This window comes from Eptatretus burgeri, chromosome 15 (assembly GCF_056783735.1).
Source record: "Eptatretus burgeri isolate ZD-2024b chromosome 15, Ebu_testis_v1, whole genome shotgun sequence".
Lineage (NCBI taxonomy): Eukaryota > Metazoa > Chordata > Myxini > Myxiniformes > Myxinidae > Eptatretus > Eptatretus burgeri.
The window spans coordinates 50,634,893-50,651,798 of NC_140975.1; the positions used below are offsets into that span (position 1 = coordinate 50,634,893).

At 43.6% G+C, this 16,906-nt stretch overlaps 1 protein-coding gene and 1 pseudogene across 2 annotated transcripts in view; both read right to left on the reverse strand.

The window, feature by feature from the left end:
• Positions 1 to 3,887: 3,887 nt before the first annotated feature.
• The window catches only part of LOC147012140 (uncharacterized), a 208,262-nt gene continuing 195,243 nt past the window's right edge, over positions 3,888 to 16,906 (reverse strand). Inside the window, exons 28-31 of one of the 2 annotated variants that reach the window (XR_015051469.1) lie at positions 13,368 to 13,458; positions 6,373 to 6,494; positions 5,836 to 5,945; positions 3,892 to 4,556 (exon numbers count right to left, since the gene is read on the reverse strand). The gene's annotated coding sequence lies outside the window, so the exon portion shown is untranslated. Of the gene's footprint in view, positions 5,946 to 6,372; positions 6,495 to 13,367; positions 13,459 to 16,906 lie in introns of both variants that reach the window. The other variant, XR_015051468.1, reaches the window with a different exon arrangement.
• On the reverse strand, positions 6,716 to 8,383 carry LOC147012141 (uncharacterized; annotated as a pseudogene).

Here is a 16,906-nt window from a genome sequence, read left to right on the forward strand (position 1 = left end):
CAGATGAGCAGCAGAAGGTCCAATTCGAAGAGGAGAACCAATTTATTGAATATGTTCACTTGATTTTTACATGATATGTGGTCAATATGCAAAGCAACAAGGCGATTTATGAAAAGAAAAGTACACAAATATCAGGGAATTTGATTCAGAGAAATTCAGATCCCACTTCAAAAGCTCTTGTTCTGGTGGAGTACCATAAAGGGGTGCATAAGACTGATGATACCAGTGGGGCATCCTTCATGCATATGTAATAAATGTAAGCTTTATCTATTTGATGAAGTGTATTGCTTGTATTCTGGAGGCAGCTAAATAACTCAACTAAGCAAAAAATAGTAATTAGAGGGAGCTCCAGATTTAAAAGTTTACAGCTGCAGTAATTTTTAGTAATAGTAATTTTTAATGTAAATACGGCAAAAGTTGTAAAAGAAGAGGCATGTGTTAGCATTGTCTAGCAACCAGTTCAAGTGCAAGCTCCATTGTCTTGGGTCACGTGACCCACAGTGAGCAGCCAGAGGCTGCAATGGTCGACTTATACTCAGACGTTTTCGTTTATGGAAATTTTCCAAATGTTTTGTGATTTATCCTGGGATATTGGCTGTGAGTTACATCAGTATGCAACAATTCAGTTTTCCACTCCCACATATAAGGGACTGAACATTCATATCAGTGAGTGAGTTGTGCTTATAAATATCTTTATATAATATAAATATAGATGTATATATATATATATATATATATATATATATATATATATATATATATATATATTGTTATATTGTTATATTGTTATGGATTCAGCGGTGTCGGGATTCACACCCAACAATTGACAGCCAAATGTTGATGATTCGGTGTCACTTAACAGCACCGCCGTCTCCGGGGTTATAACGCCAGCTGGCTCGGCACAGGCCTCGGGTCACGAGCCTCGGATCACAATACCAATGTACACCTGGGCCGTAATAGTTAGGGAAATAGACCCTGGCTACAGACTGGATTTGTCAGAGACTGAGCGTAGTCTGCCAGTCCATAGCCCGTTTGGGTTTTATATTCAAATTGAGCGGATCGTTCCTCGGCGCGGCACTAATGAATTAAAGGCGGCAAATCTCGTATAACTCAGCCAGATTTATTGGGGACACACCGGGGAACACAACACAAGCAATGCATTCACGACAATGTTATAATTAATCTATAACCCATTCTTAGGGCCCTGTCACACCTTGACGTTTTCGCCAGTGTATGGCAACGTATCAAAATGTATGTAAAACGCTGGCGTATGCTGAACTATTGATATTTTTTTTCAGTTTTGGGCATATTCATAACGAGTTGGACGTATGCATAACATATTAGTAACGTACACAGAACGTTGTGATAACTTATAGATAACTTATACCAATGAATGCTTAGCGTGTTGTCGGCATTCAAAACTTATGCCCAGCGATAGTCTAACTTATGCATAGCGCGAGGCAGCGTATCGCCGACGATCACATGGCGTAGCCTATTAAAAGGCTGCCGCTCGACGATTCAAATCATAACCGCACTAGACATCGAAGTGTCAGATGAAAAGTACTTGGTGATGCTTCAGGACGAGAGGAAAAGTGTCGAAGGCATGAATGCAGCTCGTGACAAGCCGATGTCAACGGATTTGAGCACCCAGCTCGAGCATGCAGCGTCGCATGATGGCGGCATCGTCCTCCTTTTGTCGCACCGCCCACGGACGCAGCCTCAGCGCGTTCAGCCCCCGTAAGGTCGACGGCACAAGAGCGGAAGGTCCACGGTGTGCTCCAGCTGGCTTTTCACAAGGTCCAGTATACAAGTCTGGGCCTGGCCTGTTCACCAGGTTAGGCCAAATCTGGGTGTTGGGCTCTGCAGACGGATCGATGGGACCACAAGACGTGTCGAGCCTTCTAGTGGGTAGGGACAGTCAGAGGCTCCGTCACTGGACTCCAGATGAACCTGTCGATGACCTCCTCATAAAGTCAATCGCCGACTCCCCTCATGCAGTTCCTCCTGCCTTCCTGGGGCTCGCTTTTCTTACGAAAGCCGATCCCAGACTCACAAAGCAGCCAGTTTATTTTTTACAGCCAATCGCAGACTCCCACTAGCCGTTTCTTGTACAGCAGATCGCAGACAGACCTCATGCAGTTCCTCTTGCCTTTCGGCGGGGCCTTTTCCCGAAAGACGATCGCAAAAACCCTCATGCAGTTCCTCTTATTGCCGATCGCCTGACTGACACAGCTATCCCTTATACAGCAGATCGCGACTCAACACCAGGCAGTTCCTCTCTTGCCTTCCCGGCACTCGACTCCTTTGGACACTCCCCCAGAGACCCGTGATTGGTCCATCGCTTGAGATTGCAGCTGCCCTCCACCAATCGGCTGCTGACACATCTCGCCGACCGACACTCTCAGAGCGCTGGGTGGGGCTAGTTCGGAGAGGGGAAGGAAAAATAAGCAAGGCGCCTCCCGGTCCACCACCACTGTACGAACACTGGACAGCCTGCTTCACCTCCCAACACACATGTAACATCAAATTACCGAACAACCTGGCTAAACATGCATTTAAGGGGGGATCTGGGCTAATCCTACATTTAGTAACACACTAAGGGCCATTCCCGCAACAATATATTTTCGTGGGGTTGGCCAGCCCAGGTTAACACCCTCCCCCCCCCAACCCAAATTATGGTGTCAGGCGTTTAACACCGACAGCTCCCGGTCGGCCGAGTGGTTCCTTATTAATCGGAGGTGGATACATTGATCCTCGGAGATTTTAACACATGCTCGAAGGGCACGGCGGAGGACAATCGCGGATGGGAGGAGTATGGGGAGTGAAACGGACACACAGGGGTTTATCCTCGAACTCACTGCAATTACATGAATACAGTTTCTTCAAAATGAACACATGTAATGAACATGCATAAATATTTACAAGACGATATTTCAAAAGGAAATAATAATAAGAATAATAAATAAATAACTCCGACAGGCGAGGCCTCGCATACAGACTCAAATACGGACAATGGAGATACAAAATAAAAAGAAAAACCATCCTTCTCAGGTATACTTGTACTCAGGTTGGCCCTGAGCTGATCCTTGTCAAACTAGAATCGAGGCACTTCTCTCGTAGCAGGGCAGACGTACACCAGGCAATCTGCAAGCGGCTCTCCACATAAAGGCTCAAAATGTGCCAGCCTTCCTCTTTCCAAAAGTGTGCAAGCCAACTCCAAACCTCTTCACAAGCGCCACCTGACTCGTGCGTTCCTCACACTGACCTCGTGTGTGCGCTCTGCCGATCTCTCGTCCTGTCCAGATGGAAACCTTCCACAATCCAAAAGACAGCAAGCCTGCCGTCCCTCGACCTCGATCACACTGATCTCTCTTAAGATCCGCAACCTCCACCTCTCCTCTGTGCTCCTTCTTTTCTCTATCTCTCCTCCACCTCCAGGGCATGGCCTGCTTGGCACGCCTGCTTGTTCCTCCTCATGGTTTTGCTTAGAAAGACGTAGGGAAGAATCACAGAGGACAATCACATACTGGGGAACTGACTTACTCCCGAGGCTAATTAACACCGCACCCCCCCTCCCTCGTGTAGTGACACGTAACACTTAAGTTAACAGAGTCCCTTACCTAGTTACATCAAGATGCTTTCTACTCGTCCACAAACCAAGCAACTCTACACAATGCAAAACTCCCGATTAAAATCTTCCATCTACTCCCACAACCATAACAATGTGCATATGTATGTATATATATATATATATATATATATATATATATATATATATATATATATATATATATATATATATATATATATATGTATATATATATATATATATATATATATATATATATATATATATATATACATACATATTTCACAACCTTCCACGGCCACTGCTTAAAGCGAAATGACAAGCTTGTGTGTGCAGCTGAATATATCAATTGTTGCCATGGCAATATTCTGTGAAGCATTCCATTTCTTTTTCCATTATTTTGGATCACGTGACCCACAGTGAGCAGACTGAGGCTGCACCAGCCAACTTTTATTTTCGTTTACGGATATCTTCCCACTGTTTTGTGAGTTTTCCTGGGATATTGGCTTTGAGTTGCAGCTGAATGTGGAATTTTAGCTTTCTACCCCACCTTGAAAGTAATAAACATTTCATCAGTGATTGATTGAGTGCTTCAAAAGAGCTTTGTATATTAGATTAATGATGAAACAATTGCACACCACAGTATTGTGTCACAATATATTTTGCACATCAAAGTTTCATATCAATTATTCTCTCAATTCCCCCAGCCTCAATTGAAATTTTCTGCACCTGTCACCTCCTACATCATTCAATCATCACTAAATTAACCACTCATTGTCTTCTTCTTCCAAATGCAGTACAAGGCTGTGGGGTGGCATCATTGACTGTGGGCATGGCTGTGCTGCTGATGCAATGTCTTCTGTAAGTTAGGGCAGTCATTTGGAATCTTCAGGGTGCCAGCGACAGCTCGTCAAGAACACCGTGGGATCTATAACGTTCACCAACTAATGTCGACAGAAGGGATGTCCTGTTTCACGTGGATGACAACGACACACAAGGATGACAGTTTATTGCTGGTTTGGGATTCGAACCCAGGATAGACAGCGTAGATGTGAGTGTACTTCTCGGCCATCCTGCCAGCCCATTTATTGCTAAATACGAGTTGAGTTAAACTTCACGCGACTACAAAAGGTGAGTCACACTTGTGAGATGCTACCAGATGGAGCAATCAGTGAAGAAGCGAGCTGTATGATAACTCAGCACTGACATGTACAAATATGTACCACTCGTCCATGCACATGTGGCACCACGTGAAGCTGAAGGTCTCTCACGTTGCGCTGCACGTTACGGTGTTAATGTTGTATCAAACGCCTTGTTATCCGTACTAATCCGTGTTGTCACCTTTCCACGACCCCAACACCTCCATCCCCACTCCCAAACCGCACAAGACGTAAAAGGTGAAGAGTTGAAATTTAAAAAGCATTTGTCAAACCCAAGGCCCCCTTAACCATCACGTACGTACGTTTTGATCCCCCAATCTCTTCTCCGTGCGTACGTAATAAATAGATTCGACTCCTTTGTGGCCGCTGCTTGATATTATACTTCACGGGTCTCGTCTTTCATAGATAAAGTCGACAAATGCAGTTGATGTTTATTGCTCGTGTTATAAGCAAGCCGACAGTAGATTAATTAAGGAAATGAAGTAGAAGTGCCACCCCGCTGCTACCATCAACCCCACAATTGATTAATTTATGAAGGAAACAGTGCTTGAGAACAGCAGTGTGTAAATGGGCAAATTGGGTCTTGCAGTTGGCTCAATCCACATGTTGATTCGTGCTTTTCGAGCAATGCCAGAGGATGTGTTAGTGCTTTGGGACATTAGGAGCAGATGGTAAAACTGCTGTTTTATTTACTTACTACCTGCTGAGTTCAAAAGCAATGCTTTTGCATTGCATGCACGTTTGCATTTTGCATTTGTTTTATTCCAATTTGCATGCACACCTCCATCTCAAACTGATGGGAGCGGAGGGGTGTGTGTGTTTGGTGAGGGGGGGTGGGTTCCCCCTTTTGAATGAGAATGTATGAACTATTTTGATTGTTAGTTAGGATGTTATTTGCGAGTAGTTTGGTATTTTGAAATTCTCTGTGATAGCATCGAATTTGCCCAAATTACATTGGCCTGCTGAAAACGTGTGGGTTATAATGAGGACTCTCAAAAAGGTTATTTCCTCAAAATAAGAATTATCCTTTAAGAAAAAGGTACAAGTGGGTTAAAATATGTTAGTGCTTCCTGCCAAGGGACTCACATTGTTCGTGTTCCCATCTGAAACCCTGGCTTCTGACGCAGGGAACCCAGGATCGAATCCCATAAATCCCAACATACCATTTGTCGTTTCTTCATTGTCCACTGATGTCCCTGTAAATCAAATGAAATGACATGAATTACAGGGACAATAGTCGTTCAGTTAGGTCTTTGTCTTGCATGTGATTTATGTGCAAACTCCTTCATGAGCCTGAGAATTTATATCACTGTAAAATATAAATAAAACAGACCTATTACTAAGTCTTCAAGGTCTTTGTCCATAGCTCGATGTAGTACTGCCATCCCCTATGGGCTGGCAACCCAGCATCTGTCTCTCCTGGATTGTGGAACTTAAAGTTCCCAACATTATTGGAATCTGTCGTCATGAGGCCGAAACTCTAGGTCTGTTGCTTTCACATCGCAGTCAGGTCTGTGGTCTCTGTTTTCGACTGTTTATTCTCCAACATTGCTCCCTTTGCTCTCTCTCAGTTCTCCGACCCCCATTTTTTTTCAAAAAGCGTGAGGATAATTAGATACGTACCTGTATGCATTGGAGGTAGAGGGGTATGGGGATATTGGCAGGTCTTGTAGGGAGCTTGTGTGGATGGCTGATGGATTCTGTGGTTGGTGTAGTGCAGGCATGATGGCCCGAGTGGCCTCCTCCTGTTGGCCAAAAGTGGGTTAAAATCTTTTATGAACAATATTTTTTAAAACACCAAGCCAAGCGAAGGCCAACAATGCACCACGCCCCGGCACTCTCTCTCTTTACCAAAGCACACGTCAGCCAGCTCTTCCAGTAGAATGAACACAAAAGTAGAAATAGCAAACAAATGTAGTACCATTACAACACCAGGTAGCAAACTGAAGCCGTTAACATCAGACAACTAAAATGTTTGTAGATCAAGGCGACATGGCATCTTCACAGCTCAGCCAGACTTGGTGTGGACTGTTGTCAGGCTCTGCGAAGGGGGCAACATGTGACTACAACTTGCAGACTGCTGGGGGGGTTGACGAACAATCTCTGCATTGGTAGTGAGCGATGTCACAGTCATGATTCACAAGTTCAACACTGGACCCTGCAAATAGTTTGCCATTCCTGTTCAAGGTGGGTTCAGAATTCTCTTTTTTGGCTCAAAGGTTGATGGGACACCACAACACACGCTGGCAGCTCCTGAATGTGAATTTGGTTGCGTCTGAGTGTTTGACCATTTGGTGATAACAAGCAAATTTGGGCGTGGCTCTTCGCATGTGGAGAAGACCGTGGCTAGCTCCCAACAATGGTTGTTGTAGTTCTGAATGCGAACTCTTTGTTTAGGGTAGAGGCATGACATTTCATATGCCTGAGCATGACGATCGTGGTAGACGTTTTGTGAGTGGCGACGCCTCTGCAGCTCCTTGTGTACGAGGTTATCATCATGTGTGTTTGGCGATTTTGGTTAGGAATAGTGATTTCACTTTTCTCCCCATTAGTAGTTGAGCAGGACTCGCCAAGTTGGAGCTCACCAATGTGGAACGCCAAGTTAGCAGTGCTGGGTGAAAATCATTTCCCGCACTTTTTGATTTGCAGAGAATGGATTCAACTGTCTCGACCTGATGCTCAATTAATCCGTTTGATTTTGGGTATGTCGGCGTTGACGTGATGTGGTCGAAATTCCATTTCCCAGCGAAAGAACGAAATTCCACGCTGGAGAAATGAGGACCGTTATCACTTATCAACGTATCAGGAATTCCGAACTCAGAGTCCCAGCTGCACAATAATCATGTGTCTGGTGCAGACTCGGGCATTTTAGAACAATGGGAAATTTTGAATAGTCTGTGATGACAAGCCACTGAGCTGCATCAAAATAGAGCAAATCACATCCAACTTTGGATGTATCCATGGTCTTAGTGGAATTTCATGTTGCAGTAATGGTTCAAGCACCTGAGATTTCCAATGTCGCTGGCAGGTATGACAGCAGTCCACAAGCCAATCAATGTCCTTGTTAATGTTGTACCAGTATACAGTGTCTATGCATCCAAAGCAGTCTCCTGGGCTATTGGGCACAATCCTGGATAGGTCACCACTCCACAACAAGAGACTTGAATGACTCAATTATCTGAGCAAGCTGGTACTCATTTTGCTGGTACTGGGAGGGATGAATGACAGGCTGAATCAACCCCACCTGTTATTAATTCAACAGTCAAGCAGGATCTCAACTCAGGACCATAGGATTCCAAGTTGGCTGACTATTAAGCCAACACCAGGCACAGGCACAGTATACAGTGTCCTGAGCCAGCAGTTCCATTGACAACTCATAACGAAAACTCCCGTATGTCCGAAGAGCTTGTGGGAGGTCCTTCACATGGTCTGGCCATCCACTGATGATAAGGTCTCGAAATTGACTCAGGTCAAAATCATCAAGAGTTTCTTGTTGTATCTGAAAAAACTTCGCAGAGGAGAAGCAGGTGAGATCAACATGCAAATCCAAATCTATTATAGTCACATTGAGTGGCTTAGGTAGGCAGGATAGGCCGTCGGCAAATGCATTGTCTGCCCCAGGGTGGTACTCCATTATTAAGTTATACCCTTGAAGTCTGACGAGCATTCATCGCAATCTCAGTGGGGTCGTGATCAATGGCTCATCAATGATCATCAACAATGGTTTATGATCTGTGAGTACAATAAAACTGTGACCGTACAGGTCAGTATGGAAATGTTCAATGTCAAACACAATGGACAATAGCTCATGTTCAATGCAAGTTTAGCGTTGTTCAATATCTGTGAGGATATTGCTTGCATATGCCACTGGCCTTAACTGATTTCCATGGACCTGAAGCAATGCTGCCTGAGGCCCCGAAGACTGGCATCACATTAGAGGTCGATAGGCTCATCTTGCTGATGGTAGTGAAGAAGAGGTGTTTCCAACACTTCTTCTTCATATGATCAAATACAATTTGATGGTGTGGCTACCATAGGAATTCAGAATCCTTTTTGAGGCCTTTGAGAGTAGCATATTTCACACTGAAACCCTTTATGAAACGTGACAAATATGTCATGAAGCCGATGAAATGTTGAACTTTGGCCTTGTTCTCAGGTGTTGGAATAGCTCTCAGATCTTGAACCTTCTGTGGGTCAGGTCATATTCCTTGTCTGCCAAAAAACATTACCAAAAAAAGGTGATGTCGGTCTTCTTGATGTAGCATTTGTTTGAATTGAAAACCGCCCTTTGCACCATGATTTTTTTCATCAGTGTGTTGAGGTTCCGATCTTGCTCCTTCTCCGTGGCGCCGTAAACAGTGATGTTGGCTGCTATGCCAACTGCACCACTACAATTTTGGAGAATACGGAATTGCATCTTTTTACTGTCGTCATCATTACTAACCCAAACAGCTTGGTTTCCATCTATAAAATGCCCTGGCAATCGTTGTAAGCAATACCGACCTGCTGTGGTCTGAAAATTAAGAATTTGTTGGTCATCACTATCACATCTTATGGACCAATAACTTGACTTGGCATCAAGTTTTGAGAAGTACTTCGCTCCTGCAAATTTGTGATTGAGCTCTTCCATTGCAGGTATTTTATAGTATCAGGGCACGATTAAGATGCTTTGGGTCTGTTGTAGATTTTTCACCCACCCTGTTGTGATCGTTGAAGGATTCTTCCTGGTTGATTGTGGAATCCTATTTAACTTCAGGCAGAGTTTAACGTTTGTCCGATTTGGTTATAAAATCCTGCATAAAACTCATCGACACTGATAACCGATGTCCACACAAGTCCTTTCTTTGTGAAACAATTTATTTTCTCATTATTATCCACCATACACTTCTCACCCTCATACAATGAATTTAAGAATCCCCATTTGTTGCAATATTATTTGGTTCTATTTCATTTATTCTTACTTTTAGTTAACAGCGAGACCAACCCGATTCAATTCACTTCCACATTACATCAGAGAGTTTTATTCTAACTTTGTACTTGGTCAGTCCCAAGGAGCCACTGAGATACTATACTTCCTCACGTGCTTGCACTGAAACAACTTTACATTTAAAAGCATTTTATACTTTCATGGTTGAGTGGTGGGAGCTACCAACTCAGACTGCAGACGTGCCCTTTAGGCGAAAATCCACTTCGTACATTTCCAGGCAAAGGTTCGCTGTTATCAGCCCAGGTCACACCGCTCCAGACCAAGACATTTATCAACATTTAGGGCAAAAGTCTCTTGGCCAGAAAGGACAGCCAATTCAACTTATAGTATAAAACTTACATTTCTAAAGCTCCATTTGTTACAATTTAGAACAACATCAAACACACAATACAAATTTATTGGTGGCTTTCAAGATATTTAGGCAGCAATTGGAGCTGTATTTTCAAATTAGAGGCATGATGGAGGAAAATTAGAGGCAAATTAGAGGCGGTCCAGTCCATGCATGGAATTTCCACCAGTCCCGCCATTGTGAACAACGGCTGCAACAATGAGGCGATAAAAGGCAGCACAGGAAACACTGGCTTGTCACATTGACAGACAAGACATGCTGTACGGGGTGTTCCAAAAAGACCTGGACAACTTTGGGTGTTAATATATGTAGAGCCACAATCGATACAATGATCCCCTTTAGTTTATATGACACAGAACTCCTCAAGTTTTGTGTGCACCATCAATATACTTCAATGTGAGCTCCATTTGTCATACACAGGGCATAAAGGCAGTTCATAAGTTCTTGCCAGGTTCGGCTTAATATGTTTGCATCCACCAGTGCGCATGCAGCTGTGATCCGAGAACGAAGATCCTGCAGGTTTGCCACCTTCGTGTTGTAGATAACATCTTTGACAAACCCCCACAGAAAAAAAAAATCAAGGAAGGTTATGTCTGGTGATGATGGGTTCCTGGAGGTTAGTCCATCTCAGCCAATCCAGCAACCTGGAAAATTTTCATTCTGGATGGCTCAAATGACTAAAGCCCAATGAGGGGGAGCACTGTCCTGTTGAAAAATGATATCTAGTTGCAGGTCTTCAATTTGTGGGAAGGCTAATCCTTCCAACATGTTTATGTAAATTGTTGAGGTCACTGTATCGTCCACAAGAAAAGTGGACCCATCAAGTGTCATGGAGAAGGCCACCCCACACAATGACCTTCGGACTGCTGCATCTGTATTCAATGACCACGTGGGGGAGGGGGGGTTCACAGCCTCAGATCCTCACATTGTGCTGGTTGACCTTCCCCAATACATGAAAGCAAGCTTCATCTGCAAACATGACCCTTTTCAGGTAATCTTCATCATCTGAATTTCCTCATCACCATCATCAGTGTGACTGAGCATTTCCAAGGCAAATGCCTTGCATTTTGGGTCTTGCATTTTGTTTGAGTTCCTATAGAATCTGCACCTTATCGGCATAAAGCTTCAATCTTTGATTCAAAATCATGTGTACAGTGGTGGATGGTAGTCCCAGTTCTCTGGATTTGCATCAAATTGATTTTCTGGGACTTTGTTGAAATGATTCACGCACTCGTTCAACGTCTGCTGCATTTGTGCTTGGGCGAACGGTACTTTTCTGTTTCTGATAACTTCCAGTTTCCTTAAACCCCTTGTACTACTCTGATAGTCTTCCGTGATGGCAGATTCCTTCCATACCTCGTACAGAAATTACACTGAACTTGCGTATCAGATCTCATTGAGATGAACCATTTGACGCACTGAGCTTTATCCTGTGGAGTCGCCATTTTCTTTTTCATTAAACCACCAGACCTGCAAATAAGGAAATCTTTTTGAGTTTCTGTATCATATATAACAAAAGGTATCATTGTATCATTTGTGCTACTAAATATACTACCAACCAAAGTTGGCTTGGTCTTTTTGGAACACCCTGAAAAACCGCTGCCACCATGTAAAGTTCTGATGTTAATGATGGAGAGGCAATGTTCAAAGAGAACGATTGGGTTTATTGCAGTCCAAGAATCAATGCGCACCAACTAACGCGAAGTCCTAGAATGCACCGTGCCTCACACTCTCCATCTTTACCAAACCACATGCCAGGGCATCTGGTCCAATGAACACAAAGTAAAAGCAGCAAAATATTGTAATACCATTACAATCCGCTGCTTCGTCAGCACTGATCTACATGTAAATACATTTCATACTTCATGGTTGACTTTACATGTTCTCAGGGCAATTTAGAATGCCAGAGCGACTTGGTGGTTGTAATATAACTGGCTTTTATTCCAAACCAAAGCAGCATTTCGGGTCTCGCGAGATCAATGCGAACCAGATTGAGTTGCAGGAACTGCTTGACATGACATCTCCTCTCCTTCAGAATGAAAATAAATAAATGACAAGTCTGAAGACGATGATGGTTCACAAGCAGTATTTGACGATGTCGATTGTTTCAGAAGTCAAGGATGATACAATGTGATAATGTTTGACCAAGTTATAAAAATGATCAACATGATGTGGTACGAGTGACAGGTTATTAGCTGCAAAATGTCGAAAACCCGGTTTCGTTCAACAACTTTCAAAATTTGACCTTTAAATAACCTTTAAAGGTCAAAAAACAATGTTGTGGACATTAAAATAAGGATACAGGATACGTGCTATAGCTTATTGGAGTTAGTTCGTCAAAGAAGGTCGAAAATCCGGTTCGATTCCCACAACTTTGAAAATTTGACCTTTGTGAACTTTAAAGGTCAAAGGTCAAGGATTATGACCTTTGGTGCAAAACTTCCTCTGGAACATTCCAGGAACAATATAACGTCATATAGGCATTTCGCACTCCTCAGATTATCCATATTTGATGAAATCAGCGTAAAAACAAACTTGAAGGGGGCGCCACGGGCAAGGTGTTTGAGATAGAGCAAAATGGTTTCAAGACTTTAGGTGGGGAATGACCTCAAAATTATGCATAAAAAATATTATCATCCGAGCTCTCAAAGTTTGGGCGGACATATGATTTTTATGTCAAAATTCGAAATTTTCAAAGTTTGTGACCTTGACCTTGGGACGAAAATGAAAAATCGAGCTCCGTGTGGCTATGCAGGTGCCATTGGGCTAACCAAATACTGAAACCCCTGCCAGATTCGACAAACCCCCTCGGAGAAGATGTGACTTGAAACCGGCTACCCCCTAAAAGCACATGTTTTTTGGGCGTGGCTCTGCCCATAATGGGCAGACCACTCCCATTTTCAGGAAAACACAACTAGATCATGATATAAACCTCCCACCAAAATTTTATCAGGATCGGATCAAAACCCACGGAGCTATGCTCGGGACAGACAGACAGACATACAGAAATACAGACAGACATACAGACAGACAGACAGACATACAGACATACAGACAGACAGACATACAGACGTACAACAATAACGAATATAGTGGTCACTTGTTTTTTTCGTGAAAATATTTTTTCACTTTTTTCGTGAACCAAAAATCAATTTAAATATTGGATTTCACTTACAATCAACAAATGAGCAATTTATATGAACACACATTGTCGTCATAATAATAATAATAGTAATAATAATAACAATAATAATAATAATAAACCCACACAGAGCAACTCACCCACACACAATATCAAGGGAAATCAAAGATTCAGTTTGTCCAGCCGTACGACACAGCCTGAGCGAGTCGTAGAAGGAACAGGCTCGTGGAGCTGTTCATCCAGCACAACAGTGGGGGGCAAAAGATGTATTAGAAAGGGAAGGGGGAAAAGGAGAAACATTTCAGTGATCACCATTACTGGTACGAGGAGAGAAAGTATCATTGTGTTCATCATTGTCCGAGTTTCCTATCTCTGGCTTGTACACATAGCCAGTGTGGTTGGCCAGCTTATTTCAAGATCAAAGATGCTGGAGAGATGTCTCCATATGGAGGCATGGATTCGGATCCCACTTCTGACACCATGTAAGATAACTGTCTTTTTATTACAAATTGAAGCAGCATTGCCGGTCTCGCGGGATCAACGCGATCCAGACCGAGCTGCAGGAACTGCTTTTTATTTATTTATTTATTTATTTATTTTGTTTTGTATACCTTGTCGAGGCTCGTATGAGGGCTAACACACAACACACAGCGAGGGGGGATGAGACAAGAGGGGTGGGAGTGGGAAGGACAAAACAGTGGGGAACAGAGACATTAGGAGATCTGTGGAAGGGAGAGGGATGGGGCGGGGAACATGGGGTATACAAGATGGCTATTACAGGGACTTTCCTGAAGGAAAGCAGGGAATTTGAAGGAGGTGAGTTTGGGGTGGATTAACGAGCATAGAAAAGATCGAGGATTTGGATGGGGAACGATAAGAGGTGGTGGTGAACAACTGTTAAGACAAGAAACAGAGTGTTTAGTTGAGAGGGATGGGGAACATTGGGAAAGTGGGGAAAATAGGAATTGAATGTAACAGGGAGAGAATACAAATAAAAACGATTGTACACCTCGAGGGGAAGGATGTGTAGGCCTCAAGGAACCTGGTAAGACAAGTTCGACGAAAACTCACAAAATAGCACGATTTTTGAAACAAAATCGAACTCGGAACACACAGTAACATTTCGGTGAGAAAATAAACAGTTAAAACGTGACATATAACGACCAGAAACTTAACTTTGAGAAAGTCGGCAGAGACCCCTGACATGAGAGAAACCTGCCCACACTGCAAACCCAGAACTGGAAGTCAAATTACAGATCTTTACACGCTTTACATTACAGATCCCACGCATCCTTCGAGAAGAGTAGGCAAGGTATCGCTGGTACCTAAGAGGGCATTGCATCAGCAGCACAGTCGCACCTCCTCAGTCAATGATGCAGCCAGGTGTTATAGCCAAAAGAAGAAGGAGAGGGGGAAGAACAATAAGTAATGAAGAAGAAGAGGAGGACCTCAAGAAAACCAATGACTGGGCCTAAATATTCGCATGAAGGTTCATCAAGTCGGTGGACTTGCATAGAAGTGGGGAAATAAAATTAATTCGATAGCTCATCTGAAAAGTTAAATAGTTGTAGAAAGATCATGATACACACAAAAAAACTTCAGGTTGAAAAATAGAGGAATAATAACATCTTCATTAACTAACTCTTTCTGTCAGATCAAGGACCTGAACTGAACAGGTCTCCTAATTAAATTCCGAGGGGCGCACACATGCTGCACATGTTGTTTGTCCTTGTTTTTGGTCGCTTGATACCCCTCTAATGTAATTATCCTTTAAAAATAAAATATCCATGATGATCCTGCCACGTTAAACCTGGAAATGAATTAATTTCAGCCGAACAACTCCTCTTTTTTTTCCTAGTGTCTGAGACTCATGGAAGGGCTTGCAGCAAGGTTATATATATATACACAACATTTGAAGCACAATGGCATAAAGAATGCATGATTATTCTTTGATATTATCATAATCATCAGTTTACGGGAAAGAAGGAATATTCCTGTAATCATCCCGGTCTTCTCCGCAATGTCTGGTAATACTTCACATGCCATGCACTTGTGCACGCCTTCAGGACTGTCGGTCAGGGACGTTGGATTCCACCAACGAATGTCCAGTTTAGCCTTAAAGGATTGAATCGATTTTTGCTTCAACCACACTATCCACTGTATCAGGGAGATTGTTCCAATCCATTACAATCCCCTGAAGAACTTGCTTCTTGGAGATCCAGTATCGAGCTGTGTCTGTGCAGCTTGAATGTGTGTCCTCAGTTACTTTGCTGGATTACCCTCGTGAAGAACATTTATACTGCTATTCTTACTTCACCTACCATGATCTTGTAAACTGTGATCATGTTTACAGATGCAAAATGGCGGAATTGTTGATTGCTCCCATCCATCCTGCCCTGGACATCTCATACGTGTCTTCCCTCTCCTTTTTCATTACTCTTACACTCCCTGCCACACGTGACTACTTTCCCTTCTCTTTCTAATCCTCCTTCCTCTGTCCATTTACAATATCTAAACAGCTCCTCTGGTCTATTTTAAGGTTTTTCTGAAATCTGCTTCCTCTCTGAGATGTGTGTGTGTGTGTGTGTGTATATATATATATATATATATATATATATATATATATATATATATATATATATATATATATATATATATATATATATATATATATATATATATATATATACGAATGGCCATGTAACTCGGATCGCGGCACGTCGCCCACCGGACGGACAATTCAGTCGTGACCCTCTGGGAACTATCGCCTGGAGCCAGTCACGGGTGGGCATTTCGACCTCACCACAATCGTGCCAATCGGCCACCCGCGGAGGATAGGGTTGTTCGCCAAACTCGACCTACCTAAGTACCCACGCGGATGGTAAACCAGGCGATCGTACCTCGCCGCAGGTCGACTCCGGACACGAGCCGCTTGGGCGGCCCGTTCCGTACTATCAGGATAACTGAGCGGTGTTATCGTCGACCTCGATGGTTCAGATTATTTACCGGGCGTTTTGCACCCACTACGAACCCTTTACGTCAAGCAGGATGGAGATTCAATTAGGAAAAGACGAAGCGAAACGGGAAAACAGTTCACACAATGCACATTTATTTCCTTGCACAGGGAAAGCACGTATATACAGCCATACAGTCAAACTGCACATAAAGCAACCAAAACAATAAAAGTAACAACGACGCAGAGTTAATACCGACTACGCGTACACACGGCAACACTTATACAGCTTTACTTTACAGACAGCGCCAACACACATTTACACAAAAGCAAAGAAAAGAAGCCACCCTCATAGACAAGGGGGCAGACAGGCCTGTAGGCCAAATGTGCGCGTGACCTGGAGGAGAGGAGGGGGCGGGGGTCCTACCTGCATCCTCGTGACGCGTTGGCGGGCGAGCCGCAAATGTGGCCGCGCGGATGTGCCCTGACTCCATGCTCCTTGGCGGGTTTCGTTAACACGACGTTTGGGGTGGGGTGGGAACGGGGCCCCCTTTTGCACTATCTCAGCGCGAGGGAAAGGGGGAATTGTTGATGCCCTGGGGGAGGAGAATGGCTGGCTGGCTTGGGTCCCGGGACGAGACGAGCGATTCCCCACACCGTAACCTCGTCGCCGACTGCCGTCCTTCTCGCCTCGGACCCGAGCTCCTTTGCCTGCAGTTCCACCGC